The 27,900-nt window shown below is 39.7% G+C and overlaps 1 protein-coding gene across 3 annotated transcripts in view; it reads right to left on the reverse strand.

Moving 5' to 3' along the window:
- The window catches only part of Fndc3a (fibronectin type III domain containing 3A), a 155,728-nt gene extending 135,867 nt beyond the window's left edge, over positions 1-19,861 (reverse strand). The window contains exon 1 of one of the 3 annotated variants that reach the window (XM_031362252.1): positions 18,487-18,617. The gene's annotated coding sequence lies outside the window, so the exon portion shown is untranslated. Of the gene's footprint in view, positions 1-18,486; positions 18,618-18,785; positions 19,140-19,739 lie in introns of those variants that run through there. The other 2 variants (XM_031362253.1, XM_031362257.1) reach the window with 2 other exon arrangements.
- Positions 19,862-27,900: the final 8,039 nt, after the last annotated feature.

Below are 27,900 nucleotides of genomic sequence, written 5' to 3' on the forward strand. Positions count from 1 at the left end.
AAAAAGAAAATTCCTCAAAACATTCCACATATCAATTTGATCTAAGGAATGCTTCAACTGAGTCTCTTCCTTCAGGTGAATTCTAGGTTGTGTCAAATTGACAAAGTTAACTAGGATATCCACTGCTATCTTGACTGGTTTGCCTTTATATGTTATTGGTGCTTCTCTCAGCCAGCTCTCAATAGTCTCTATTCTGAATACTTACTGTTTTAAGCAGAATATGATTTGGCATATTCTTTTTGATTCTATTTGGTTTTCTAAATGCAACCTACATCTGATAGCCACCTCTTCCACTAGATTTGGAAATTTTCCCATGCCTTCCTTAAATACATTGTCTTTGCCTATTGCTCATTTTTTTTGTCCTATACCCATGACTTGTAAAATCTGGACTTTTAATAGTTTCCCATAGATCTCAGATGTTGTTCATGCTTTCTTATTTCATTTTTGTCATTGAGTATTCTAGTTCTCTTAGCTTGTCATAAAGCTCTAACACTAACTTCTATTTAATCCTACTGGTAAAGTTTCCCACTAAGTTTCTTATTTCATTTATTGGTATTTTCATTTCCAAATTTTCAACTTTTCTTCAGTATTTCTACCTCTACCTAATTCCTCTTTCATATTCTGTATTGACTTCCTTATTTCACCCAGCTGTTTGTAGTGACTAAATATATCAAGAAGTTTATTCATACCCTCTTGGATTTATTCCACATTCTTATAATTATTCTTTTGAATACTTTGAACTTATCTAGTCCATTCTCACTGGAGTCAATTCCTATGGAATTAGTAGTTGTAAGGAGTCATATTGTGTGTGTTGCTATTTTGGCACTTGTCTCTGGGATTAGGTTGTTTGGATTTATTTTTCAATCACACACATTCTTTTAGTAAAGATTTACAATGTTCAAATGGAACTAGATTATAGTAAGGTTGTAGTTTTATTTTTCCTGGCAATGACAATATTTTTTGACACATGCATTCAATGCATTTATAGAAGTTCTAGCTAGAATAGTTATATAAGGGGGGAAAAAGAAAGGCACCTCCTTTAAATTAAAGGAGGAAGTAAAATGATATTTGCAGTTACCATATTATTTCTAGAAAATGTAAGGATTTCACAAAAACTATGATTGATAAAAAAAAAAAAAAACACCAAAATTCCAGTATATTGAATCAATGTAGAAAAATGAGTTGTGTTACTATACACTAACAATGGATAATCTAAAAAGATGTCAAGATTCAACTTACAGTAGCACCAAAAAGAATAAAGATGGGGCTGGGGACACAGCTCAGCAGGTAATTTTGCATGAGCCATGCAGGCCTGAAACTGACTTCAATCTCCAGAACTCATATAAAAAGCCAGAAAGGGTAGCCCCATCTATAACACCAGCACGCTTATGTTGAGATGGGAGGCAGAGAAAGGAATTATCTGGAAGCTCTGAGGCCAGCCGGCCTAGAGTATAAAGAACAACTGCAGAAACAAGAAAAGCCGGACCTGACTCCTGAGTTATCTTCTCACCTCCACACCTATACTATGGCATATGCATATGTGCACACACATAGTAAACAAACAAGCAAGCAAATAAACATATACTTAAACTTAGCCAAGGAGGTAAGACTTGAACTCTGAAACTACAATATTCCACTGAAAAGGGTAAAGATCCAAATGAGGAGAAAATATCGTATGCTCATTTATTCAAAGTTTTATTTTGAAGATTTCCAAACTCTTCAAATGTTCTGCAGATTCAATGAAAGAGCAGTGTTTAAGGGTATAGGAAATTTAATCCTAAAATTCATATGGAACTTCAAAGGACTGTAAATAGCTAAAACAACTTTGAAAGAGAAAAGAGATGCAGGATTCATACCTCCTGTTCTCTAAACATATTAAAAAGCCTTGCACTAATAATACACATGGTACTGGTGGTATAGGGAAAGACAACCAGATCAATGAACTATAGACCAAAGATATCTAACATATGGTCAAACAATCTATGAGCGCTAAGACTACAAAATGGAAAAGGACATTTTCTACAACAACAAGACCATGAAACGGATATTCACACCCAGAGTGAATCTGGACTTTTTCAACAAACTCAAAATTTAGTAAGTTAAAGATCTAAGTAAGAATAAGAATCAAAGCTATTTAAGAATCAAACTATTTAAGTCCTAGACAAAAAATAAGCAGGAAAGCTTCATGACAGTAGGTCTCTTCCTTATGTACATACATGGCAAAAGCGTAAAACAGACATAGCAGTACATCAAACACGAATGTTCATATATCAGAACTCTACACAAAAACAGACAACTTTCAAAACAGTTTAAGAAACTGCAAACTGTCATAGTGAGGCAACTACAACACAACACAACACACTGGGTAGCTCAAAGACGCTGCTCACAGTTTTGGAGGCTACAAAGTCGGGTGATGTGCTAGCTATCTGGCTCTTCAAGGACCTGCTTCCTCTTTCAGACAGCTACCTTCATGTTTTCTCCATGACGGGGAGGAAGCTCCTGTGTCTCCTCTTATAAGAACATTAATTTCATTGTGGGAGCTCCATCTTTATAACCTCATCTTAGGTCTCATTATCTTCCCAAAGCCCTGTCTCCTGACATCATCACACTGAGGGTTAAGGCATTCAAATAAGAATTTTGGAGACACACATTTAAAACTTAACATTATCATTACCTCTTCCCCAAATTCATGTCTATTTCATTCTGTCTCAATGGTCCCAAAAAGTCTTAATCTGTTTTAGTATCAATTCTAAAATTCAAAATTTCCTGTTAACATCACCTACATCAATCATTGGAAGAAACTCATGACTTATCCAACATAATTCTTTTTCTTTGAACTTTGTGAACCCCTTTAAATTGTGTGCTTACAAATATAATGATATAGAGGTTCTGTCCCCAAGGGGGAAAGCAAAAAGTAATTCTAAAATCTAGCAGTACAAATACTATAAGGTCTAAAGGCGTAATTACCTTTGGCTTAATGCTCTGTTTTCCAGACCTACTAGAATCACTCACCCACACAGCCTGACAAGGTGGTCCATCCCTTCTAGCAATGTCAGGTCCCTAACAATAAGTCTCTGTCACTTAGAAGTCCATCTCGTCCTTTACAACCCACATGGCCAAGCGTAATAGATGACATAATCTCAACAGTTGAGAGGCTAACAAAGGAATAGTGCCATGAGTTTCATCTATCTGACTTACATACACAGCGAACTCTAGACCACCCTCAACTACAGAGTAGGACTGCTTATTCAGGTCCAGATTTGCTTTCAGTACCCCAGTAGCCAACTGCCTCTGAATGGTGAAGACATCTTCTTTGGGCAGTTGCTTTATCCAGCTCTGCAGTAGCTTAGGTACTACTAGGAAAGATCATTTTTAGGGGTCTCCTTTGAGATATAGGCAAATGTGCCCATTTATGACTATTCTGGCGGACTATTTAAGGGAACCACTTCCAGATACCTGAAGTTTGTTTTCCATGCAATTCTTCCATCTTAGGTTCTTTGACAGGCACATTATAATCTTCATTGGTTTCCTGGATTGCAACTTAATCTCAAATCAGAGTCTTCCAGGACAGACTTGGGTTGCCCTGCCTGTCTTGTGCCTGACAACCTCAAGGAAGCTCAACCAATCACAGGCTTATTTTATTTTCCCTCTTTTGTTGAATGTCTAACGTCTCAAGCGATACTGTTCCTGACCTTTTGTCTAGTTTTTAGTTGTTTCAAGACAAAAAGCAAATCCAATCCTTTTTTCTTTATAATGTCAAGGGACCTACATTTATGACTCTTTTTTAGTGTGCCAATAGCCAGTAGAATGGTAATCAGGTATGCTAGGACAAAATGGCTATTGTAGGAGGAACTTAAGCCAGGCCAGCCCCACTGCAATGCTGGCATATGTGCTGCTGATACTTTCTCCCTGAACCACCCTAGAATCTTCCAGAACAACTAGAGACCACTGATGCTGGACCAAGCAAGGAAGGGAGCCATTGAGAAAAACACAGTGTCAGATCTTGCTACTTGAGAGCCAATGAGATGCTGGGAGAGGCATATAAAGGTCTACCCAGTTCCTATAATAAATGAGTTTGGTTTTGCCACTTGCCCATCTTCCAGAGTCTAGGTCCTTGACTTTGCACCTTTTTAACCTGACCCCTAAGGGTCTTGGTCAGGTTGCAAGCAACAGGCTATGCTTTAAATTCTGATTATTTTTTTAAAGTATACTCCAGACTTCATTACTTGGAAATCGGCATGCTCTTGATACGCCCTTACCTAAAAGAAAAACTTTGAATAAATGACATAGTTCCTTAGCTTTTATTTCGGTATAAGACTTGAACTGACTAGCAGCCTCCAGAATGAGTTTTGTTCCAATGTGTCACCTTAACCTGGGGCTGCAGGGGGCTTCTAATTCAGGATTCTAACACACCTGGCTGCATGAAACAGGTAGGATAAGTACAAACTATAGGGATAAAAATTTGGTAACCTGTAGAGCTATCCTTAGTTCTCACTTTAATTGGTCTTGGAGTGGGTGGTGTCTTTAATCGGTAAAGGTTTTTAAATTTAAAAGACTATATTTTAAACTACATTGGTATTATTATTACATAAAATATTAATAAATAATCTAAACATTTTTAATGACATATTTATCACATTCAGTTCTACTTCCTTGTCTACTGGAAAAGAAAAATGGGTACAATAGGTAGGATGGGTGGGCCTCACCCCCAAAGGAACAGAAGTTTGGAGGCGGTGTTGAAAGCCATTGTTACTACTTTTCTTAGTCAGATCTAGTGAACAGCATTTAATTATGTAGTCAGGAAATATAGTCAGTCCCCAATCCTCTACAACAAAACCACACTATAATGAAATCTGGATTCAGAGTAAAATTAATTCCAAAGAATACTTCACATACACAAACACACCATTACAGAGACACTCTGGGCAATGAGAGCTGGGCATGACGGCACACACTGTAATCCCATCACTCTGGAGGCAGAATCAATAAGATCACTGGTAAAATGGAGGCCATCCTAAGCTACATGGCAAACTCCTGGCTAGCCTGGGCTACACAGCAAAATCTGTGAGTTTCAAAAAGAAACAAACAAAAGAAACCATAGGATACAAGATACAGAAATGAGAGCAAGCCCAACCCAGTAACAGACTGAGATTAGCCACTTAACAACTAAACATGTTGTTTAAGTAGCATTATCTTAGACCCTTAGTGTCTGGTGTGTGCAGGAAGTCTGAGGTACTTCCAGAGTCAAAAGGTAATTACACCTGAGTTAGTTCTATTCTTATCTGCAGGTATGTTATTGGCCTCTGTAAAACTTATTACTTTTTATATGAGAGATCAATTGTTCACTTTGGTCGTCCAGAATTTCAAGTTCCAGACCATGTGCTACCTGACTCTGACCACATTAACTGCTTAGCAGTTGCACTCACAGCATCATGGCTGGCATGTCCTATGCGGGAACTACAGAGCTGGAGCAACTTTGCATACTTAACACAGTTAGCTTCACCAATTACTTGCAAAGAACAAATTTTATCACAAGAAAATCCTGTTTTGATGTTCTGTGAAACAGAACAGAGCCTTTCAGTAGAACACAGTAACTTAATGCAGTGCTTTCCAAATTCTGTTATAAACCTCTAACTAGTCCTGGGCTAAAAGTTATTTTCCATAAGCACATCATTTCTCTCCATCCTGCTTATGAAAAAATCTTGTCTTGACTCTTAACACACAATGATTTCTCTCCAGAGTTCTAACACCAACTTTCCTTAGAGTTCTGGGGATGGCTCAGTGGTGCAGCACTTGTCTTACCTGCCTGAGACCCTTGATCTGATCGCCAGGAGGAGCTTTGAAAGAGGAGCTTTTTCATGTGATATGAAAGATGAAGGCATATGGAAGATAGAAAACATTCACAATTATAATTTGTGTAGGGATGGAACCCAGGACTGTACACTGCCTAAACAAGTACCCTGCTGCTCAACTACAGCTACAATTAAGAATTGCATCTAAGTCAGGCAGTGGTGGTGCATGCCTTTAATCCCAGGACAGCCAGGGCTATACAGAGAAACCCTGTCTCAAAAAACAAGGAGGAGGAGGAGGAGGAGGAGGAGGAGGAGGAGGAGGAGGAGGAGGAGGAGGAGGAAGAAAACAAGAAGAAGAATTACACCTAAAAAGGTAAAGGGGTGGGGGGAGGCAGGGATGGGAGGATTGTGGACTTACTGGCATGTCATCTGGCCTCTGGCTACACAGTCTAGCCCCAGATTCAATGAGAGATTATATCTCAAAGAAGTAAAGGTGGAGAGGAACAGAGCAGAACACCCAGAATTCTCTGGCCTCTGCACATGTACTGACATATAAGTACATGCATACATCAGACACACACAAATAAAAATAATATTACTTTGGATATCTGTTAACTTATAAAAGTTAAGGATCACTAGTATAATTCTTCTTTAATTGTGTTTTACTGCAGCTCAGACACACCATTATATTGAAATTGTTATTTCCCTTGACATTTTGTTTTTGATAGCCTTTAATAGCCTGTTATTTACTATAAAATGTGTGTGTGCATGCAGGTGCCAGGTATGTGTTCATGGGAGCTATGTGTGTCGGTCTCTCCTCCCACTCACTGCATGTGTATTAGAGATTGATCTGAGTAGGCAGGCTTAGCAGCAAGTGCCTTTGTTTGCTGACCCATCCCATTGGCCTTGATACTGTTATTTCTAAAAATACCAATAAATTTAAAGACCAACTGGGAAGCTTTTACAAGTGAAAGAAAATACTATTTAAAAATACACAGAAAAGGACAAAAACTAAAACTGCCCAATAAAGAAAATGACTTGCAAAAGAGCTAATCAGAATTGCCCAAACCCAACCATCTTCGGTTTGGTTAGCAGGTTTGTTACACCACAAAGGCTATACCTGCTGTCATAAACATATACATATAAGCATAACTTTTTCTTTATTGCCCCCAAATCCAAACTCCACTTCTAAAGCTTCATGGCTGTGGTGGGGAGCATTCCTTTTCCTCTGCATGTGCAAATGGTATTCTGGAGCAGCTATTATACAGATAGAGTCACATGTATGACTCTCTCAGGTTTTATCATGCAAAATACCTGAAGATTTTCATTAAAAATTACTTTCATGTATCTGATGGTACCTAACTTTCTATTGTTATGATCACACCATAATTTATTCTAATGATGGACATACTTCCTGGCTTTTAGGATTTATCTGTATGTGTGTCTTATCTGTGTGTGTGTGTGTGTGTGTGTGTGTGTGTGTGTATACAATGCTTGTGAGTGCAATACCCACAGAAGTCAAAAGAGGGCACTGGATCTCCTGGATTTGGAGTTCAAGGTAGCTGTGAACCATCTGACATGAGAGCTGGGACTTGAACTTGAATCTCTTCAAGATCAGTACACATGTGTAAGTACTAAGCCTTCTCTCCAGCCTCAAGTTTTTTTTTTTTTCTTCTTCTTCTACTTCTTTTCTAGACAAGGTCTTCTCATTTAACCGTGGCTGGCCTTGAACTTACAGCGATCCCCTTTCCTCTACTTCATGAGGGTGGGGATTCAAGGCACCTGCCAACACATCTGACACACAGTTTTCATTTATTTTTTTCTTCCTCTGCAGCTATAACCATGTAGTATCAATATTCTCCAGAGATCTATGAAAATATTTCTATATTATGTGTATGATTCAAAAATATACTGGTAAACAGATACTACCAAACTTTTTTCAAAAAAAAAAAAAAACTATTTATACTCTGTTCAATACTTCTTGAGTGTCTGCTTTCCGTCTGGCATTACTAAAATTCCCCAATAGTTAGCTAGTTTTACTTCTAAGTTTTTAAGTCATCTCTCACTGAGGTTTTAAGCTAAACTTCCCAAATACTCCTGTGGCTGTCTCCTCAAAGCTGTTTATAAAATCTCTGTTTTCGCTACATGTATGTATTTGCACCATATACATGACTGATGCCCACACTGATCTCCTGGAACTGGAGCTGTGGATGGTTATGAACCACCATGATGTGACAGGAAACTGAACCAGGTCCTCTGAAAGAGCAACAAGTGCTTTTTTTAACCACAACCATTTCTCTAGCTTCAAGATCTCCACATTTTTATTTCTATGAATTTATTGGCCATATTCTTTCCTATTTTCTAAGCTTTGTTACAATAATTGAAGGCAAACTTATAAAGCTTCGGTGTTTTTCTGTTATCTAGTGAACACTGCATTCTACTCTCTCAACTGTCCTTTTTAAATGATGCCAAAGGTTGGCAATCTTCACCTCAAGGCTTTTTAAAAAACCTCAAAAAATTTTGACATTTAGTCCTTTTTTTTTCCCTTCTTGGATATTTAGTTCATTTGAAACTTAAATTTTCAAAGTACCCAACTGGATGAAAGTCTTCCCTACACTCTAAAAGCTAAGTTTTCCATTACTCAATAGTTCCCCATATCTTCTTTCTCTTGAATTTTACTGTTTCTCTGATAATTATGCTTCTCTCTACCCCAGCTTCTTACTACTTTAATAGCTAACTTTTTAGGGGCTGAAGAGCTGCTCAGGTTAAGATCACTCACTGCTTCTGAAGAAGTTCAAACCCCAGCACTCATATGGCAGTGTATGACTGACCGTAGCTCCGGTTCCCAGGGATCTCTTGCCTTCTTACAGACTCTGCAGACACTGAACACGTCTGGTGCACATACACACATGCAGACAAAATACTCATACACATAAAAACAAGTAAATCTTAAAAAAAAATAAAGGTTCAGAAAGATTGGATTTCTACCTTTGATAAGTAATTCCCCTTTGTGTTTATTTCTGAAATGCATTTGGCTATATGCCCCTATGGCTTCCTCCATCTTCAACCTTCAATTTTGCAAGTTTCGTTTTAAAATGACATTAAATTTCTAATTAAAATAATGATTTTTATAAACTAATATGGTAAGAACTGCCACTTTGTAGTAATTAGTAAGTTACCAATTTCAGAAATTTTCCTCCATTATTCATATTTTCTTCATTTAGTTATTACATATTTTACAATTTGTAAAGTATAAATAACTTACGATTGCTCTTTTTCTTAACTACTTCAAAAGACAGTCACTGCTGGTACAGAAAAACACTAATAAATTAACCTCATAGCCAGATATTTACTGAAGCCCTTTAAGTAATTTTCAGTTTACTAGCGTGTGTGTGTGTGTGTGTGTGTGTGTGTGTGTGTGGAGATGTGGGGAGGGAAAGGTAGAGAGGGAGAGAGGGGAAGAAAGGGAAAGAGGGAGAGAGAGATGTTTAAGAAAAGGATGTCTACTCTTACCACTTCTCTTCTCCTTCCGTTTTGTCGTTGTTGTGGTCAGAGTGATGGTGAAGGTGATGGGCTACCGGGAATAGAGCCCATGACATCAGCTATATAGTTAAGTGTTCTAAAGCTAAATCATACCCCAGCCCTATTTTATGTTTTCTAAGTTTGCAATCACATCAGTTATAAATAATAATGTACTGTTCTCCTATTACAAGTTATTTTTCTTGTTTATTAATGTATCAGATAAGACTTCTGGACCAATGTTAATAATGTTCCTATCTTTTAATAGAAGTGTTTCTAGTATTTCACTATGGCATTCAAATATAAGTTCTTGCTAGAGTATTTTTATAAGGTTATTTCTTGTTGATGGTGAGTTATTAGGACTAGTAACTGAATTTAAGAAAACAAATTTCAGCCGGGCAGTGATGGCGCACACCTTTAATCCCAGCACTTGGGAGTCAGAGGCAGGCGGATTTCTGAGTTCGAGGCCAGTCTGGTCTACAGAGTGAGTTCCAGGACAGCCAGGGCTATACAGAGAAACTCTATCTTGAAAACTCAAAAAAAAAAAAAAAAAATAGCACTAAAGGGATAGTTATGGTTGTCCCTAAAATTCATAAATATGGCAAATTATATTAATATTTCCTAGACGTGAATCATTATATACCTGGAATTCAGCATAGTAACATTTTTAGCACCAAAGAGACAAGTACAGTGTTCCTTAAATCTACATAGTAAACTATTTTACTATGTCTGCTAAGACTGAATCATTACACTCATGGGATGCAACGTATTAGAACTGGTATTAACAAAAAGCCCAGGCTCCAGCATCATCTGCACTCAAAGTCCTTATCACTAAACAGCTCCGTGGTTGTAGGCACATTAGTTACCTTATTTTAAAAATGGTGGCAATGATATCTAACTCATATGGTTTCAGAACTAAATAAGCAGCTATGTGTAAAGTTTGGAACAATACCCAAGACAGAAAAAGCACTTATTAATTGTTACTTATTAGTAATATTGTACTAGCCAAAAACAAAGTTTGTAGCATTCAAAGGGTCAACAAACTAAGGCTTAGGTGTCAAACCTGGCCTGCTGCCTGTTCCATAAATACAGCTGAATTAGAACAGACCCACACTCATTTTTGTATAATACAGTTGTGGCTGGTTTCTACTCCCGTTGTAGCTCCTGTTCAGTAGGTATGGAGAGTCCTTGCCACCACCAATGCCTGAAATACTGATTCTCTGCTCCTTCTGTTCAAAACTGTCAGTAGCTGCAGTGCTGTTCACAGTCCACTACTTAGAAAACCTAATATACAAACCCATAACTCACACACACACAAAACAATGTACAAAATCACAATACTCTTCAGGAAGCAGGGCTACTCAGGGCCAAAACCAGGAAAGAATCACACAAGTCCAAAAAGGCAAGAAAAGAGGTATTTTATTTAATTATTTTAAAATATGTATTTATTTACATGACTTTATCGTTCATCCTAGTCTGTGAACCCAGACAGAAGGAAGTATAACATTCATTTTATACTATTCATACTGCAGGCTTCAGAGACATTTTAATTCTTCAACAAATGAGAGATAAATTAATAGTGAAAATAAGAACAGGAAACCTGGGTGACAATAAGTAACACATCTGTCAAAGTTGCAGATATAAATATGTTAAGGTACTCCTTCCAGTCACAAGAAATAAGTTCTGCCTTTTAAACCTTTTAAACACTTATTCTAAAGGATAGGTATTATTCCACTCTGCATGGAGGAATCAGGGGTCACTGAGACAAAGTGGCATGTTTCTATATACCCAGTGAAGACAACCAACAGTCTGTTATACTACTTACCTCATGGTACAAAGCTGGAAAGTGATGAGGTAAATGGGGTTGCCAATGCTATCAACAGAATATGGATTTGCAGAGAAAGGAGGCTACAGTTAGTTTGGTATATCTGTAACTTGAGGAGTTATTCCAATAAACTCATCACTTAAAATATTAGTCTGAATGTAACCTAAAAAGTGGGTTAAGAAGGACAGAGAAGCTCCTAGCCTCTATTCTAGGGCAGTGGCTCCCAACCTTCCTGATGCTGAGATCCTTTAATACAGTTCCTCGTGTTACAGGGACCCCAACCATAAAATTATTTATGTTGTGACTTCATAACTATAATTTTGCTACTGTTATAAATTATAATGTTAATATCTGGTATGCAGGATATATGTGTAATATGTGGCCCCTGTGAAAGGGTCTTTCAACTCCCAAAGGAGTTGCAACCCACAAGCTGAGAACTGCTGCCCAACCATGGGGAATCAATCTTATTAAGTTTCAAATAACAGATATATAAATAAAGTGTTGACATACTATGATATTTTCTTTAAAAATAACTGCTCTGAAGTAGTAGATGTACTTGGGTACAAAGCAACAGATGGTACTTAATAAACTATTATGATAAAATGTAAATAATATATATCAAACATTATAAATAAAAATACTACATGGGGAAAAAAATCAAGTCTTAAGAATTCTTTTTATTTAAGCAAATATTACAACAGGCTGATTTTGAAGAACATGAAATAACTACTCCTTCAACCAAAGTAGTCAGTGTGTACATGAACTACTCCTCTCAAGGCACAAAATATACAAGTTCAATGCCCTTTCATCAACATGCTTAGAGTCACGAGTGTTTCAGACTCTGGAGTATTCTGCACACACCATGATATATTCTGAAAATGGGAACTAAATCCAAACACAAAATTTACTTGTGTTTTATAGATATACTATATACATGCCTGGTGTTTCTACATACAGTGTTTTTAGCTTACCAACACCTTAACTGTAACCAATCACTCCACGTCAAGGGAAGGGTTTGCATCTGTGACGTCATGGCAGCAATCAGTCTTACATTTCGGAGCACCCTGAATTTGGGGTTTGGGGTGCTCAATGTGTAATTACACTTTAAGAGAAGGCTTCAATGTGCTGTGAAGTGTACTTAAGAAACATCTGCTCCGAATCTGTAGCCAAGTAAGAAGATTCTCTCCCCACCCACTATGTGGCTGTGGGTTTATTGTAGAAGACTACATACACTTAAATCAATTAAACTAATCCCTCACAGAAGGAGAAAGTTACTTTGAAAATATAAATCTATATGTACAAATATATATTAAAATATGGGTTTCTAATGAAGAAGACAGAAAAAAAAATACTGTTCAACACTGCTATAGTCTGGTTCATACAACAATCTGTCAAATGTACCTAACTTTCTTATCAAGGTTGATGACAAAATACACACTACACTTTGTATTTCTACCAACTTGCACCTAAGTCATCTCAAAGAACGAGGAAGGAAGAAAGGAGTCATTCCCAGGTAGAATATCTGGCAGGTTTATACAGGGCTTTAAAGGTAACTGAGTAATGACCCTAAAATCCAATGTGACCTTAGGAGGTGTTTCTCAGTACTGTAAAGACACTGTCTTCTACTGAAGAACTACTTCACTCGTTTTATATATCCATTTTCTTCCCACTATGGATACAACAGCGAGGCAGTATGGAACAGAAGATCAGCATTCCCTTGCAAAGAGGGAGGGACAGAGGAAGAGTGGAACAGGGACTGATCTGAAAGATTAATGAATGGAAAATTTTGTATATCTTATTTTATTTGAAAAGAAAACACTTATGGCTTTCTAGAATACTGAATGCTTCCTGAAAAGGCTGACTGTAGAACTCTGCAGAGAAAAACTCAACCTCCAAAGTTTTGGTCATAGTAGAAGAACAGTCTGCTCAGCAGCTTCTGGCACATAAGTATGAGCATGGTGTAAGTATATACATGGCACATACGTATGAGCCCTGGTGTAAGGACATACATGGGACCTTACCGTGTTCATGTTTCAACCATCGTATTGAGCCCTTTACAATGTGTGTCATGAAAACAAAGCAGATATTCTCAATTTTAAAACTCAGAAGCCCAGACCCTGAAATCCCGGTCACTAATGAGTGGTGAATGTGGAACTAAGACCTGCACTATCCAAGGCTCTTGATCTCCCCTTAGGCAAGGGAGAGGGCAGGATGGTAAAGCAGAGGCCAATTATTAATTGCTCCCCACACCCTTCTTTTTTCCAAGACAGGGTCTCAACTATGAAGCCCTGGCTGGCCTGGCCTGGAACTCACACTGCAGATCAGGCTGGCTTCCATCATAGAGGTCCTCCTGCCTCTGGAATGCTGAGATTAAAGGCACACATCATTCCTGGCTATTAATTTCTTCTTCTTCTTCTTCTTCTTCTTCTTCTTCTTCTTCTTCTTCTTCTTCTTCTTTTTTTTTTTTTTTTTTTTTTTTTTGGTTTTTTCAAGACAGGGTTTCTCTGTGTATCCCTGGCTGTCCTGGAACTCACTCTGTAGACCACACTGGCCTCGAACTCAGAAATGTTAAGCCAAAATTGTATTAGATAGCAATCGAGAAAGGTCAAACAAAACCTAATTCAAAAGGCTGATGCTGCCTTTAAACTTAAAATAGTAAAATTATTTATAAAGGAAGACGAAGTTATAAAAGGTTAATGTTTGGTTTGGTTTTAGTGTTTTTAACAGAAAAATAAAGGGGAGAAGCAGTACTAATTCTGTTTAGTCAATGTCCCTTCTCCTTTCTCAATCACCCAATACTCACAACATACAAAGCCTATTTATGATGCCTGAAGCATAAAACATACGTTCTTATGCTATCTGTATTTTAATCTCTTGATATCACAAACTATACAGCAGCCTTCACTAACTCAGGCACCATGGGTCACCTAGAATTGAGGAGAAAAAACATGGAAAAAGAGAAAAGGTCAGTGGTCCTCAACCTTCCAATAAGGCTGTGCTCTTTAATACAGTAACTATGTCATATTGTAGGGAGTCCCAACCATAAAACGATTTTCACTGCTTCTTCATAACTGTAGTTTTGCTGTTATAAATCATAATATAAATATCTGATATGCAGGATATCTGACATCAATCCCTATAAAAGGGTCTTCATCCCCAAAGGAGTTGCAAGCCACAGCTTGAAAGCTGCTGTCTTAGAAGCACATGTTATAAATTTAGAAACTTCAAAGAGATGTTTCAAAAAGAGAAGTTTCAAAACTATTTTTTAGAGATTTCTGGGTCTTCCCTCCTTTAATCTACATGGTATAATATTTTCAAGATGAGTCTAGTTTATCAATCTGATTACCAATTCCTCCATAACAATAACTAATCTTGGGGTTACCGCAGGATTTCTAACGTTTAGAACTCACCTTAGACTACCTTTAAAAAACAGGTTATTGGTCCCCTGCCATCACTTACAGGCCTCTAGCACCCTAACCAAGGTTTCTAAAATGACAGTTGTACTTTTTAAAACCATAAACCCAGCAGAATTGATAGGTTTAACTTTATACAAATTTTAATCCCAGCCACTGTGTAGCTGTTTCACTGCTCAACTCAAAGACAACTTCTTCCTAGTCTGAATCCTAGAATAGGCTCTTGGCAGAACTTTAAGCACAGATAATAATTACAGTAGTAGTTATTTTAGCATGTTTTCTTTATTTTCATATACCACAAAAAAAGATATAGCACTACTTCAAACACCATTAGAAAAATACTTTACAATATATGCTATATGGACAGTTAGCTAGTCATGACTCAGTTAGCCAGATGGCTAACTCTAGCCTGCAGACATGGTTTTTAAATTAAAAAAAAAAAAAAAATTTAAACAAGGGAACAAAAATATCCAACAGAGACTACAAATAGTTTTCAAGACAATATTACCAAGCAATCTATAAAAAGATTGTCTAGCCTTATCTAAATTATATAAACATATATAGTCTTTCTAATCACTAAGAAAACTGAAGCTAGAGATCAAAATGCTAAGCAAAACAAAGCACAGTAAGAAAAATAAACACTGTTTTCTCTCATATACAGAATTTTTATCTCTGTGTATGACATAAAAGCAGAAGTGTGACTGGGAGGGGTATTAAGTGAGAAGGCGGTGGGAACAAGAGAGGGTGATGAGAAGACACATTTTCTCTAATATACAAAAATATGTGCACTCATCTCCCCACACACACAGACACACATATACACACAACATGAAAGCAGAAGAGGCATTTGGGGACCCGCAATTAGCAAGGAAGAGGGTCCAAAGATGGTAGTGGGGAAGAAAATGAGCCCAGTACAACGATGCATATGTATGAGCATGTCATATAAAATTGTATCATATTGTATGCTAACTAAAAACAGTGAAAACAAAACAAAGTGGTGTGTGGTTCTGTATCCTTTCAGAGACAGGTTCCTGCTCAGGAGCAGGACTTTCTTCTCCAGGGCTTCCTACTCCTCTCTTCATACCTCCTGGGGCCTAGCTCCAATCTCTGCCTGGTCATCTATCTCTTTCTCCCTAACACTTGTCCTTGGATGCTCCCTCACTATCCCTCTCACTGCCACCTCCAACTCTACCTGTCATTCTCTTTTGGAATGAGTTTTCCTTTGATACAGAAACCCTTCCTAAATTTCAAGTTGGACTTCTCCAAATGTCCAGACAGTTGTAGCCCTCCCTCACAGCACTTTCAATCACAGTGGATGCCACACACTATAAAGATATGGTGTGGAGGAGGTTTTGTTAATAGTCCCCTTTGTTAGTGTACAATTCTTAGATAATTTGTAAATTACTTGAAGAAACACATCCCACTGCTTTTGTATCCCTTACTTTAATAAAGGTTCATCATTCTCTAGTCCATGCCATCTCCTCCCAAGCACACTATCTTGCAGCAGCTATCTCATGCAGAAAAATAGCCTAAGGCCTGGGAGTGGTTGATAGGGGATGGGGAACAACAGAAGAAGAAACTCACAAAGAATTTAATGGAAGCCCATTAAATAATGGCTGCATGGCAAACTTACACAGTATACATTAAAGACAAACAAAACCCAACCAGTTGAAGAGAAGGTTAAGGATCGTGACATTAAAAAAAACTCACTGAATAATACTCTGAAATAAAGACTAGAGAATTAAACAGGATAAACACTCACAATACATGTAAAAGAACAAAATATGCCCTTTATCTCTATGGGTCATCAATTTCTTTGTAATAAGGCACTCTTGACATTGACATACATTTGTTGCACCAAAGTGATCAACTAAAGTACTACAGGACTCAATCAATGGACACAATTCTAAATCTGACTTTTTTTTTTAAACATTCAGAACTTATTTTAATAATTCTTGTTTTAGAGATTGCATTTAACAACAACAAAAAACAACAAATTGCTTATCAATACCAGGCTAATAAACTTGGAAATCATATGTGCATCCTTATATCATGTGCCAAGACATAATCAAAGCTCACTGTCATAAAAAAAAATGCATTAAAAATGTTTTGCTTTAAAAAAACCTATTTTGTTTACATCATCAAATGACATTTTGACACTACAGGTCAAATATAAGATGAATAAGCCATATATATGCCAAAAATATAAATATTTTCAAGTAGAAATATTACATATGTGTCTAAGCTATAGCTGAACAAGTCATAAATTAAATGTCTTTTACCTAAGTCAAGCTAAAAGACAATATTCATTATAATATTCCTTATTTTCCTCCTGTGTTTTCCAGAATCTCTCAGCCTACATCTCACTAGACATGGAAAGCAAAGAATTTTTTTCTTCACTTGTATTAAATTTATAGAAATATAGAGATATAAAAAGTATCATTAAGTGTATCGTTAAATCAGCTCTCAATTACATGGAGAGGAAGTGATGACACACACACACACACACACACACACAATCTGTTTTTTCAAATGTACAACATTAATTTGGAAAAAGAAAATTCCCCTTACAATCATGCTTCACTGAGGCTAGTGTTAATTAAGCATGAGTTTCTTTTTCCTGACCATACAGTGATGAGGGTTCAGACAGACGGGGAGAGGAAGGAGTTAAGGCAGCGCATACAGGTGGCTAATGTGAAGCAGCCTGAGATCTAAATGTTCCACTCACTCTACAGAGAAAGCTGGGAGATGATTTATAAAGACAAAACAACACAGAAAATTTTAATATGAGAATGCTTAAATTTTTAAACGTGAAATCTAAACAAGATTTCCATCCCCCCCCCCATCACCTTATCTTCTCTCCTTCCCTATAGAGGATGTTATTAGTGGTAGCAAGAATTACAAGTGAACTAAAATTTTAAAAAACAAACTCATATTTGTAAGAAAAACAACGTTTAAAAAGACCTTATCATTACCTTCTAATAGGCCCACCACCTGTCTCCATGGGTAACTGATCTCATTAGTTGAGAAAAAAAATCAATTTAAACAAGAAAATGTTAAGGCAGGGGACTCATCTCCCTGGAACATTTTTAGGTGACTTAAACAACACTTCCGAGATGACAAGAATTACATACTCCGCAAATGCACACAAACTAAATATTTATCTAAACACGGGATGTGAGCCAGAAATCTCAATTTGCTTCTGTCTTGACATATGGCTCGGTTTTGACTGGCATATGTTTAGTAATAATGCTGGCAAAAGCATCGTTGATTAAAACATTACAGAAAAGCTTCAACTGTTATTTCATTCTTACAACCGATCTTCACCAAAAGGCTTGGGAGGCGATGCTATCTGATTATTGTGACACAGGGGGGAAAAAAAACACGCACAAACTTGGGTTTCAAGAACTGAAACAGACCACAATAGGAAGCAGCAAAATCATTATGTGGCTCCGTTTTTTGTTTTTTTAAAGTCTACCGTGAACACTTCGAGATTATAATACAAAAAGAGGAAAAGCCTGTCAGTCTGCTTATCCTCATTTAATAGACGGACAGACGAGAAGGTGGCCAAAGGAACTTAACAGTCTCACTAAAATAAATAAATAATCTCTAGCTCACCAACCCTAGCTCCCTCAGCAAACTCACACACACACGCACACACACGAACACCCCAAGGCTTTTATTTATTTATTTATTTATTATTTATTTTTTACGAAAGGTGATAGCTTAATAAAACTGCGATTACCTATCCCACTCGTTGAAAGCAGCAGCGCTAGCGATCTAGCGTCGAAATCGCTCGCTCCTTTCCCCTTCTCCCCAGCGCGTGCCGCCCTTTCCAGAGTCGCGTCAAAAGTTCCCCCACGCAAGGCTGTGAAGCTGGGCAAGGACCGCAGCCTCCCTTCCTGCTCGTCACCGACCGAACAGGTGGTTGGCTTACCTGGGGACAGGAGCCGCCAGGCACCGGCGGCGGCCGCCGGGGCGCGGACCCGAAGGGCGTGTTTTCGAGGATTTAACCCTCGGGTGAGCGGGGCAAGCGCTCCGCGGTGGCCCAGCCCCGGCAGGTGCCGCGCACGTCTCCGCCGCGTCCGGGGCCCCGCCGCCCCGCGGACCGCGCGGCCTCGCGTGGGGGGCGTCGCCCGCCCTCCCCGACGGGCTCGGCGCTCGGGCGGCGCGGCCCGCAGCCCCAGCCTAACGGTTTCCCCGACGCGGGCTGCGGCGTCCCCCGCTGGCTCTCACCTCCGAATCCCGCCGCTCGGAAGCGAAGGAAGGCGGATCCCCAGGCGTCTCTTCGGCGAGGCTCCGGCTCGTCCTCTCACTAGCTTGGCGGTGGGCCGGGCCTCCCGCGGCCGCCGCTGCGCTGGACTGCCGTGTGTGAGTGTGTGTGTGTGTGTGTGTGTTTGTGTGTGTGTGTGTGTGTGTGTGTGCGCGCGCGCGCGTGCTTGTGTGTGTGTGTGTGTGTGTGTGTGTGTGTGTGTGTGTGTGTGTGTGTGTGTGTGTGTGTGTGTGTGTGTGGTGGGGGGGGGAGGTGTTTCCCGGCAGTGACGGCGCCGCCGCCTCAGCCCCGCTCTTCGCTCCCTCTCCGCGTAGCTCCCGCTTTCTGTTTCACCCGAGGGACCGCGAATGCCGCCGCCGCCATGATTACTACGGAGCCGGGAGGAGGAGCCCGGAGTCGGCGCGCCCAGTGCGGCTGCGCGAGCCCCGCCGACGGCGCCCCCGGCCGCCTGGACTCGGAGCCCCCGCGCGCGAGTGCGCGCTCGCTCGCCCGCCCCGCAGCCAGGCTTCGCGGGCCCGCGAGGGGTGTGTGTGGCGGGCGAGCTCCGGTACAGCTCCGGAGCCGCTCTCCCAAAGCCCGGGAACGGGGCGGATGATTGACGTATCCGGGCCTCCCCCACACCCCCGCCACGCCATTCCAAATGCGTTTTAGAAAGCGCCCCCACCCAGCACCCCCGGAGACGAAGCGTGTCAGCCCCTCTCCGAAAGCCCCAGAACTTAGCATGCCGGCAGGTGCTTTTACAGACTAGCCCAGAACTGGAAGCGCACCGAAGTGGGCTCAGACGTTTCCACTCCCAAGCGTTTACAGCCGCCCCTAGGCATTCGATAGCACCCACAAAACAGATTTACGTCTTTTCAGAAACCCAGAGCTTAAAGGTATTGGTTTCGGACCAGCCAGATCTAGTGGAAACCCGTTACCTTGACTTCTACCACCGCGGAGACTGAAGGGGAAGGCGGCAGCAATTTCCTTAAGCCTCAAGCGATGAGGGACACGCTGCAGTAACGCCTGAGGGCCGGCCCGCACTTCTTACTTTTGCAGTTTCACCGGAAGCCTTAGGGAGAGGGTCGTCTTTGGGAACCTGAGTCCTACCCTGTCCATCCAAAACTGGTGACTGATGAAACCAGGTTCCACGTCTCACTTGCATTTCAGTTTATTAGTGGTGCTGCGTTTTCAGGTGGCAATCTTTTTTTTTTTTTTAAATCATTTGACAGAAATCTCTCGAAAGATGTACGCATTTCTTACGTTCCTAAAAAAAAAAAAAAAAAAAATGGATAATGAAATTCTTAGATCACTGAATATCAAAGATGATACCCAGACCGTACACCAAAGTCCCATGGGATTGCAGAGGTGTGCGCGAGTGTATAAAATCCCCCACTTTGGTGCTGCTTTTTGCAGTGTCCTTACTTTTCTTAAAGACCCCTCACTTGGATTGTGTTCATCTGCATCTACATCCACTTTTGCCATTTCTATTTTCCTGTGGTGGTGTTTTTTAATCCCCCCCCCTTCCTTCTTTCTCCTCCTACTTTTCTCTATGGCTGCAGGCGATGATTGATCCGATGTTTGTATCCACAGCCAGCTAATGAGAGGTTATTTTTCTTCCTGTCAACAAGTAGGACAGTGATTCTATCAAATTGCGTCTTGAGATATTTGGGGGAGGGGGTGTCGCGGGGGGGTGGGGGCAAAAGTCCTTTCCCTGAGAGAAATGTTTCATTTTCTTAACTTCCAGCTTTGGCCCTCTTCCAGACAAAATTACTGGAAAGCTGATCTTGGAATAACAGAAGTATAACTGCTCATTGTTTTGCAATAGGAGAGTTTATATCTGAATGTGGAGGAGTTGTGTGGCTTCCCCTTATTGCTGCCCAACTCTTGTTCGGTTGGAGGCTAAGCTCTCCAAAGTTAACTAACTCTAAGCTAGTATTTTCCAAAGCATTGTTCTTGTGAACTTTGTAAAAGTGCAGAATCCTACCATCTACCACCTCAAGATTCTGTTTCCATGATTCAGTGGTAGACCAAAAAAAATTAAAAAGTAACTTGCATTTTTATAAGTATATTTAAAGCCCATCTGCATGCCACAGGCAGGGCAAAGACATAATAACCTTGTTGAAGGATACAAGGGCATGTAATTCAAGACATCATTTAAGTAGACCTAGACACATTGATATGATACACAATGCTGTGAGGAGGAGGGTAAAAACTGGGGAATTTCTATCCTTTGGAGAGAAAGAAACACACATAAATCACCTACCCAGAGAGAGGCACAGGCATCGATCTATGTTGACTTTGAGCAGACATTTCTTTTCCTCATCAGTAAAATAAATACCATTTTCAACCTTTACCTTACTTGAGGTCCAGCAACAGTGTACACTTCGAACACCATTCTTTCTTAAACTTGCCTCCTCTTTTCCTGTGTACAGTCTCTAGTCCCTTTGCATATTCCCAGTCTTCTCTCTGCCCACAACACACCACTTGACCCTCTCCGCAGCACCCCAGGACTACTTGAAATTCCTTTATGCTTTCATTATACTCTTTCACCCTGTGCAGTGTCACCCGAACCACAGTGTAAGCTATCACTCAGGTCTACGTTCACATCTCTGCACACCTGGAGCCCAGACTCTTGCATTCAATGCCTAACTCCTTCGCATCATCAATTGCTTTACTGACTGGCGTGCTACAAAATGTCCTTGGCTTTGCAAGGTTTGGACCAACTTCATGTTTTCGTGGTTCTTCAGCTCATCAGATCACACATCTAGCAATCCTCTCTGCTATTTTCCTCACCCTGTCTCTCATATCTGTCGCTGTGCCAACTCCTAGCAATGTTTCCTCCAAAATCCCCCTAATGAGGCCACCTCTTTCCTGTCACTACGGAGCTAATTTGGTCTAACTGCCGATAATCTGTGTGTTCTCTACCTTGCAGCCAAAATAATCTTTCAAAAAGCAAATAAGACTATGTCACTGGTTACATAACACCTTCAAATAATTTATTATTCTAGAATAAAACGAGTCCTTTTGGTGGCCTTTAAACACAGTCTCATATAACTCTCCCCTTGCTTCCTGGGCTGAGGATTTCATTTCGTTTTTCAGTTGTACTCTAATTGGAATAGTTGTACACTCTGTGCACCTGCCCTTCTTCCTTTAACCATTCTCCCATACTTGCCCTTCAGGGCTCAGGTTGAATTAACATCCTCGGGGGTCAAGGGGAGTAAAGTCTGACATCCCAGGTAAGGTTGAGGCCCCTGATTGATATCAACAGTCCCACCACTATGCATTTTTTGTTCTTATGATTTGCCACAATTTACAATTACATTTTGGTGTGTCTGAACACTACTCCTGTTGCTCATAACAACAAAGATAGTGTCTATTTTGGCCTGTGTAGTACCTGGCACATAGAAAATAACAAAAAATATTTCCTGCATGGTTGAGTGCTGCTGTCCTTGGAGGTTCCTTTTGGTATTTTAGGTTGTGGGCTTATAAAACTAGGAAATAACAGATCACTGTCAGGAGTCATAGAAATGAGTTGGGAAACAGCTAACCATGTTGTCTCATATGTCACTAGCAGTGTTCCTTGTAGATTATCTTCCCAAGGATATTTCCTCTTTGGCAGGCAGTAGTGTAAAATAGACATAATATCCCCAGCAGAGGAGAGGGCCATTTAAAAACAAAACAAAATAAAACAAAACACCCAGTATAATAAAGACTCCTCAATGCAGTCAAGGTTGAGCAAAAATCTTTGCAGCCATTTTTAAAAGACTGGGAGATTCCTAAACTTCAAGTTCCTTACAGTCCACATTGCCGCCTAAGACCATGGAGGCAGGGAATTCATTAAACAGTGGAGTATGACATGGGTCATCTGCCTTCTATGCTGTGATTCGGTCTTTTGATCCCAAAATGTCTTATTCTGGCATCTGTGAAACAGAAACAGGTTACATTAATACTTCAAAGGGGGATGAAATCTAAAGCTTTGAAAATTTGAGAAGTTATGACGGACTAAAAAGAGAAAAAGATAAAGAAGTCAAGTGTAGAGATTGGGACTGGACATGGTACAGCTGTTAACAGCACTGGCAACTCAGAAGACTTAGGCTTGATTCCTAGGACCAACTCAGAAGGCTTAGGCTTGATTCCTAGGACCTACATGGCCTTCACAACTGTCTGTAACTCCAACCCCAGAGGATCTGAGCCCTTCTTCTGGCATCTACCAGCATATATTCATACATGCAGGTAAAAACCCAATACACATAAAAATAAACAAAATAATTGTTTAAAAGGAAAAATGGAGATTGTCTTTTAGGCCACTTAACAAAGAGGAGAGTGAGGAGAGAGACAGATGGACAGACAGACAGACAGACCAAACAGAAGATTGATTGACTGTGTGCTGGCTGAATTCTCTGAGTAAGACTACTTGGGAGCCGGGGAGTGGCGGCACACGCCTTTAATCCCAGCACTTGAGAGGCAGAGGCAGAGGCAGGTGGATTTCTGAGTTCAAAGCCTGTCTGGTCTACAGAGTAAGTTCCAGGACAGCCAGGGCTACACAGAGAAACCCTGTCTGGGGGTTGGGGGAAAGACTACTTGGTCCTAACTGAATAGAGCCAGAGAGAACACTTCTACCATTGACTCTCACACTGAGGACAAGTGTAGAAGATGAAAATGTAAGTATGCCACTTAAACCAGCTGTATTTATTAGTCGCTGCTTTATTGCTTTAAGGAGACAACATGGCCAAAGTAACTTAAAGAAGAAAACATTTAATTGAAGGCTTACTTACTTAGAGTTCAGAAGGTTAGCCCATGATCATCATGGTGCAGAAACATGGTGGTAAGCAGGCAAGCATGAAGCTGGAGCAGGAGTTGAAAGCTTTGTTTTCCCCTTTTACTCAAAATAACCCTGGAAACCTTAGTTTTGTTTCAAAACCAAGAAAGCCTACTAAAGTACTTTTCTAATACTGAAAAGGAACCTTGGTGACGGAATCTAGTATATGTGAGTTATTGAGTTTGATTTTTACCATCAAAAACAAAAACAATAAAAACACATACATACATACATACATACATATGTGCATGCGTGCATGCTCATCCATGCACACACACACACACACACACACACACACACTCACACTCACATAATTCAAGTTATTTCCTGAGTTGAGTAGTAACTATCTTAGAGAGATAGTTCTTAAGTGTTGGCAAAAATAAAAGTCACCTGATTCTTACTCAAGATGTAATTATCAGGCTGTAGAGATGGCTCAATGGTTAAGTGCACTTGTCCTGAGTACCAGAGTTCCATTCCCTGCATCCACACCAGGCTGCTTATAACTGCAGTAACTCCAGCTCCAGGGGTATCAAAGGTCTCTAGCGCTTTCAGGCACTGGCACTCATGTGTATGCACACACACACACACACACACACATACACACACACACAAGATAGTTAAAATAAAATTTTAATGTAATATATAATATAAAATATAGTGTGTAATATGATGTATGATATACCATATAATATATAAATATCAGTATATAATATACAATATAATATATAATATGGTGTACAATATATGATATACTATGTACTATATAATATAGCACTCCATTGCATTTCCCATCACTTTTCCTAGATTCTACATTTTAAAAGCTCTCCAGGGGTTCTGATGTGCGTAACCCACAGACCATACATTAAGCATCTTAGAGTAACACAAAAACAGTTAACTTTCATGAGGATTTTTTCCCTCTGTGACATAGTATTAACTGGGATTAATGGAATTGTTTAAAAATTGCTCTTGCCTATGGTTCAAGATTTTATATGATTTCTTCCTTATAGAGAAACTAAGAAGGATTAAGGGATTTTTTAAAAATCATAAATGATAATCCTAATAGCCCAAATTTGTCACTGTTAATGATACGGTTTCAAAGCATACTACAGGGGACAGATGTTACTTCCCCAAACGGGAAAAGGCTCGCATGCTTGCCTTATTTAAACTAAGTAAGTAAGTTTTTTCCACGTGAAAGAGCTACACAATCATAAGACAGATTGAGGATTTTTCTCTTGATTGGAAAAAATAGTTTCTATCTCTGTTCTTGGATCTGTCAACAGCTCTTTGATGCTTTGTATATGTTTAGGAGAATCTCATATCTACCTCAGGTTTAAACACACCACTGTTATTATCCAGCACAACTGGATGACAATGAATCAATTTTAGAGACAGAAGAAGATAGTCATCTATGAGAAAAAACAAGACAGGATGACTTGAGAATTTAACAACTATCCTCCAACCACTTGGCTTCTCCTCCCCCACCCGCATCCCACCATCCCCAAAAAGGAAGGGGGGAAAGCCTCAAGCTAGGGCAGTACTTTCTTTCCCCAGATAATGGTGACATTTTAATCTGGAAAAACAAAATGAAAATCCACATACCCTAAGTTCAATTGTAATTTGCCGAACTTAAATTCCTTCTCAAACATTTGAACTAAATATTTAAGCAAAACTGCATTTTAAAACATCCAGAAGACATCAACTATTACTATACTATTCATGGTAGCAGGCATATATTTATACAATCACTTGTCTTAAGATGAAATGGACAACTCTTAACATTGAGACAAACTTGTATAGATGTTGAAAAGTTAGGAAAGTACTGATATGTTTATGACTTTCTTTGTTTTCATGCAGAATCCCATGAAGACCTGGGCCATGTAGACCTCGTTAGCCTAGAACTCAAGAGTTCCTCTGGCCTTTGTGGCCTGCGTGCTAGAATTAAAGGCATGTGTCCCCACGCCTGCAAGCAAATCTTCACAAAGCATTTGATTTCCATAGTAGTGGTATGAGTTTGGTCTGCGTTCTCAAAACTCACGCTGGAGTTGATTATCTTGGGAACTGAAAAGTTGGACACTCAGTCTGCCTGTGTCTTTACAGAGGAGGCCTTGAGGTGGAATGGGGAAGGGATGAGTCATCAGGATGGATCCCCAGTGATGAATTCCTGTGACTCGATGAGATCTGAAGCAGCACATGTTCATGCATGCACCAATCTCTTAAGAGGGATGCCCTGTACCACCGCAGGAGTCTATTGGAATACTATCACCACATGCAGATTTTTACTTTGCATCTCCAGAAGAATGGACGAAAATAGGCCTTTTGCTATAGAAGAGACTCCTTCTTGCTCTTATAATATTAGTAACAGAAGATGGACAAATACAATATTTTAATTTCATAGAAGCTGTAGCTTTCGTTGAGTAAGCTCATGGTATAGACAGAATTACCAACATTAGGCCTTTACCACTACTGTGAGGCAAACAAGCTCAAAGCAAACTTTCCATATCGCTTTTAGGTTTCTTTTTCCCCTCTGTAAATAAGCCTACTCTATTATCTCTGTTGACATGCTCAAACATGCTTTAGTCCTAAGGCTAAAGAGCCTAAGCTCAAGTTGTGACTCTAGGTATAAAAACAACTAGGTATTTCAAGTGAAGGGGGTGGTCATTAAATAAATGACTTATTAATTTTCTTAATAGCAGTGTCCATTAAACATATATGAGACTAGTTCCCTTACTCAGGAAGTACAAAGTCCCTTCTTACAAGAGTCCAATTTAAACTGACCACCTAAAGTTGCTAAAGGGTCATTTGCAAAGAAGAGGATCATTTCACAGTCAAGGAATATTCATGGAATTCCATTTACAATAAAGATTCTGATCCAAGAACAAGTGCCTTGACCTCAGCAGACTTCCTTTTCATGCGGAGCATTTGCTTACAATTTGCTTTTAACTCCAAGTACACACTTTCTGCAAGACATTTCTCTTGTCTGTGTATATGTGATGATCATATGTATGATATCATATCTTTCTCAGTCGCTTCTCTACCCCCAACCCCCATTTTTTTTTTAAGAGAGAAAGGGTCTCTCATTGAACCTGGAACTTACTATTTTGGACAGACTCTCTAGTCAGTGAGTACTCAGGATCTTCCTGCTTCCGCCCTCTGGTCCTGGGGTTACAGGCATACATCCAAGATCGGATGAGACCGGGCGTGTTCAAGGTGTGTGGGCCTAGACTGTTACAGGCATACTTACCTTTAAAAAAAATGTGGGTGCTGGAGATCCAGACTTAGTTCTTCATAGTTGGTCAGAGTTAAGATCAAGAAATGCCCTACTCTACATTATTCATTATTATATAAAGTAATAGGTTTTTTCAGATGTGCTCTGCCTTGAGAGACTAATTTACAAGCAGTTTTTGATTCAATTGTGAGGGTGGAGAATGATTATTTCCTAGGGTGGGCCAGCAAACACTACTATCTAACCAGTACCACCCACATAGCACTGACTGATAATGACTAATTCTTGAGCATAAAAATGATATGGTTCTTTACTTCTTAGGCTAAATTAGGGGCACATGGGCCTATTAAAGTCATGTCAAGAGAAACTATGCCCAAGGACTTATCAGATGTTCCAGATGGAGGAAAGGGTGTTACTCCTTCACCTGAACCTATAAAGTGCTGGACACACTGTACTGTGATGTAACAGCCTCATACCTACCTGTTATCTCATAGCTGGTATATTGCTCAAGGACCAACAGGCAGAGAATTCCCGACAATCCCTGGAGCTTCATCTCAACGTGGTCACCCACTATTGATAACACCTGCTTGACTGCCATCTGCCTGTCTACCTGCAAACCTTTCTGGATCTGGATCTGCCATTCCTGTCCCAACCCAGTGGCTCTGTCCTTTCACTTTAAAACCACACTCAACTGTACCTTCTCTGTCAATCCTGACTCTCTCAACCCACTTTTGAAACCTCTCAGATTCTGCTTAGCCTTTTTAACTTGTACGTGTTTTGTAAACTAGATAGATAGATAGATAGATAGATAGATAGATAGATAGATAGATAGATAGATGGATGTAGATTTACTGTGTGATATGTGGTATGAATTAATGTTAGTAATTAAGACTGAAATAAAGGGGCTGGAGAGATGGCTCAGTAGTTAAGAGAATTTGCTGTTTATCTAGAAAACCCAAATTCAATTCCTAGTACTCACATGGCGGCTCACAACTGTCTCTAATTACAGTTCCAGATGATCCAGACATACATATATCTAGATCTAGGCCAAAAA

Source organism: Mastomys coucha, unplaced genomic scaffold (assembly GCF_008632895.1).
Source record: "Mastomys coucha isolate ucsf_1 unplaced genomic scaffold, UCSF_Mcou_1 pScaffold9, whole genome shotgun sequence".
NCBI classification, from domain to species: Eukaryota; Metazoa; Chordata; class Mammalia; order Rodentia; family Muridae; genus Mastomys; species Mastomys coucha.